At 56.7% G+C, this 3,911-nt stretch overlaps 1 long non-coding RNA gene across 1 annotated transcript; it reads right to left on the bottom strand.

Annotated features, from left to right (window-relative positions):
- Positions 1 to 230: 230 nt before the first annotated feature.
- On the bottom strand, positions 231 to 1,931 carry LOC133629289 (uncharacterized). Its single transcript, XR_009820998.1, has 2 exons — positions 1,798 to 1,931; positions 231 to 462 (listed from the first exon to the last, which is right to left on the bottom strand). It is a non-coding gene; the product is annotated as an uncharacterized LOC133629289 (long non-coding RNA).
- Between the last annotated feature and the right edge of the window lie 1,980 nt (positions 1,932 to 3,911).

Genomic DNA, 3,911 nt, shown 5'->3' with positions numbered 1-3,911 from the left:
ATGGCAGGGGGCTCTATGGGGTCACTATGTGGCAGGGGGGGTCTATGGGGGGGGGTCTCAATGGCTCACTATATGGCAGGGGGCTCTATGGGGTCACTATATGGCAGGGGGCTCTCCATGGCTCACTATGTGGCAACACCTTGAGCAACTGGGACCAACTGGGAGGAACTGGGAGCAAGCCGGAAGTCGCGCTCACCCCCCCCCATTTCCGGTCCCCATCAAGCTCCGCTCCCTTCATGACGTCACTTTATTCACCCCCCACGAGGGTTGACAAATAAGGGGGGGAGGGGCTTCCGGTGACGTCACAGCCGCCGCAGCCAATCAGCTCCACACCAGCTCCACCCCCCGGCAGCAGCTCGGCCAATCCGGGGCAGCCTCTGGCCAGCGGGGTCTCGGCCAATCGGAGGCGGCGCAGCCGGGGGCAGGCGGCCAATGGGGTGAGGGCGGAGGCGTGGCTTATGGCTGAGTGGGGCGTGGTTAAGGAAGGACACGCCCACCGGCGTTAAACCGCGCTTAAAGCCGACCAGACGCCCTTAAACCCGCCCAAATCACCTTAAACCCGCCCAGACACCCCTTAAACCCGCCCAAAACCCCCTTAAACCCACCCAGACACCCCTTAAACCCGCCCTAAATCCCCTTTAAACCCGACCAGACCCCCCTTAAACCCGCTCAAAACCCCCTTAAACCCGCTCAAACCCCCTTAAACCCGCCCAAAACCCCCTTAAACCCACCCAGACACCCCTTAAACCCGCCCTAATCCACTTAAACCCGCCCTAAATCCCCTTTAAACCCGACCAGACCCCCCTTCAACCCGCTCAAAACCCCCTTAAACCCGCTCAAACCCCCTTAAACCCGCCCAAAACCCCCTTAAACCCACCCAGACACCCCTTAAACCCGCCCTAATCCACTTAAACCCGCCCTAAATCCCCTTTAAACCCGACCAGACCCCCCTTAAACCCGCTCAAAACCCCGTTAAACCCACCCAAAATCCCCTTAAACCCCCTTTAAACCTGCCCAGACCCCCTTAAACCCGCCCAAATCCACTTAAACCCACCTTAAACCCCCCAAACCCCCCTTAAACCCCTCCTTTCCCCCTTAAGCCCCACTTAAACCCCCTTTAAACCCCTTTAATCCCCCTAAACCTCTCTTAACCCCCCCAAATCCCCCTTAAATCCCCCTCAGACCCGCTTTAACCCCCTTTAACCCCCAAAACCCCCTTTAACCCCCCTTAAGCCCCACTTAAACCCCCTTTAACTCCCCTTAAACCCCCTTAAATCCCCCCAACCTCCCCTTAAACCCCCCTTTTCCCCCTTAAACCCTTTTCCCCCTTAAACCCCCCTTTTCCCCCTTAAGCCCCACTTAAACCCCCCTTAAACCCCCTTTTCCCCCCTTTAAGCCCCACTTAACCCCCCCAAACCCCCCTTTAACCCCCCTTTTCCCCCCTTAAGCCCCACTTAACCCCCCCAAACTCCCCCCAAAAGCCCCCTTAAACCCCCCTTTAACCCCCCTTAAGCCCCACTTAAACCCCCTTTTCCCCCGTCAAGCCCCACTTAAACCCTTTAACCCCCTTAAACCCCCCTTTCCCCCCCTTAAGCCCCACTTAAACCCCCTCTAATCCTCCTTAAACCCCCCAAACCCCACTTAAACCCCCTTTAATCCCCCCAAACTCCCTTTAAACCCCACTTACACCCCCTTTTCCCCCCCTTCTCCCCCCTTAAACCCCCTTAAGCCCCACTTAAACCCCCTTTTTCCCCCTTAAACCCCCCCAAGCCCCCCTTAAACCCCCCCCAAGGATACGATTCCCCCCCAAATCCACCTCCCTGAGCTGGGGCAGCACCGGGAACCCCTCGAGGCTCCTCAGCTCGTTGTGAGCCACATCCAGCACCTTGGGTTTGGGGGGGAGGAGCCAATGAGGGGGTGGGAGGGGCAATAAGAGGGTGGGAGGGGCTATAAGGGGTGGGAGGGGACCTTTTAACCCCCTTTTTCCCCCCTTAAACCCCCCTTTTCCCCCCTTAAGCCCCACTTAAACCCTTTTTAACCCCCCTTTACCCCTCTTAAACCCCCTTTACCCCCCTTAAATCCCCTTTAATCCCCCTTAAACCCCCTTAAGCCCCACTTAAACCCCCTTAAATTCCCCCAAACCCCCCTTAAACCCCCCTTAGGCCCCACTTAAACCCCCTTTTAACCCCCCTTTACCCCTCTTAGACCCCCTTTAACCCCCCTTTTCCCCCCTTAAGCCCCTTTAATCCCCCCAAACCCCCCTTAAACCCCCTTTTCCCCACTTAAACCCCCTTAAACCCTCTTTAAACCCCCCAAATCCCCCCTTAAATCCTCCTTAAACCCCCTTTAATCCTCCCAAACACCCGTTAAACCCCCCTTTTCCCCCCTTAAACCACCTTTTCTCCCCTTAAACCCCCCTTAAACCCCCTTTTCTCCCCTTAAACCCCACTTAAACCCCCTTAAACCCCCTTTTCCCCCCTTTAACCCCCCTTTACCCCTCTTAAACCCCCTTTAATCCCCCAAACCCCCCTTAAACCCCCCTTTTCCCCCCTTAAACCCCCCTTTTCTCCCCTTAAGCCCCACTTAAACCCCCTTTAAACCCCTTTAATCCTCCCAAACCCCCCTTAAACCCCCTTAAACCCCCCTTTCCCCCCTTAAGCCCCACTTAAACCCCCTTTAACCCCCCCAAACCTCCCTTACAGAGGGGCAATAAGGGGTGGGAGGGGCTTTGGGGGGGTTGGAGGGGATTTGGGGGGTTTGGGGGGATTTGGGGGGGATTTGGGGGGGATTTGGGGAGGATTTGGGGAGGATTTGGGGGAGATTTGGGGAGGATTTGGGGTGATTTGAGGGGGATTTGGGGGGATTTGGGGTGATTTGAGGGGATTTGGGGGGATTTGGGGGGGTTTGAGGGGGATTTGGGGGGATTTGGGAGGGTTTGAGGAGGATTTGGGGGAGATTTGGGGGGATTTGTGGAGATTTGTGGGGGTTTGAGGGGAATTTGTGGGGGTTTGGGGGGGATTTGTGGGGATTTGGGGAGGATTTGGGGTGTTTGGGGGGGATTTGTGGGGGTTTGGGGGGGGTTTGAAGGGGATTTGGGGGAGATTTGGGGGATTTGGGGTGATTTAGGGGGCATTTGTGGGGATTTGGGGGGGTCTGGGGAGGATTTGGGGGAATTTGGGGGGGATTTGGAGGGATTTGGGGAGGATTTGGGGGGATTTGGGGTGATTTGGGGGAGTTTAAGGGGGTTTGAAGGGGATTTGGGGTTATTTGAGGGGGTTTGAGGGGAATTTAGGGGGGTTTGGGGAGGATTAGGGGGATTTGGGGTGATTTGAGGGGGATTTGGGGAGGATTTGGGGGGATTTGGGGGGGATTTGGGGAGGATTTGGGGGGATTTGTGGTGATTTGAGGGGGATTTGGGGGAGATTTGGGGGGCTTTGAGGGGAATTTGTGGGGGTTTGAAGGGGATTTGGGGTGATTTGGGGGGGATTTGGGGGGGTTGAGGGGGATTTGGGGTGATTTGAGGGGATTTGGGGGGGGTTTGGGGGATTTGGGGGGATCCTGGGGGAGTTTAAGGGGGTTTGAGGGGATTTGGGGGAGATTTGGGGGGATTTGGGGGGGGGGATTTGGGGGATTTGGGAGGGTTTGAGGAGGATTTGGGGGGATTTGGGGGGGTTTGGGGGTGGGGGATTTGTGGGGGTTTGGGGGGGATTTGGGGATTTGATGGGGATTTGGGGGGTGATTTGGGGGGATCCTGGGGGAGTTTAAGGGGGTTTGAAGGGGATTTGGGGGGATTTGGGGGAATTTGGGGGGACTTGAGGGGAACTTGGGGGGTGTTGGGGGCATTTGGGGGGATTTGGGGTGATTTGAAGGGGATTTGGGGGGTGTTTGGGGGGGATTTGAGGGGGATTTGA

This window comes from Colius striatus, unplaced genomic scaffold, assembly GCF_028858725.1.
Source record: "Colius striatus isolate bColStr4 unplaced genomic scaffold, bColStr4.1.hap1 scaffold_36, whole genome shotgun sequence".
Taxonomy (NCBI): domain Eukaryota; kingdom Metazoa; phylum Chordata; class Aves; order Coliiformes; family Coliidae; genus Colius; species Colius striatus.
Note: the sequence above shows the minus strand (reverse complement) of the source record. Positions and strands in the feature narration are given on the sequence as shown.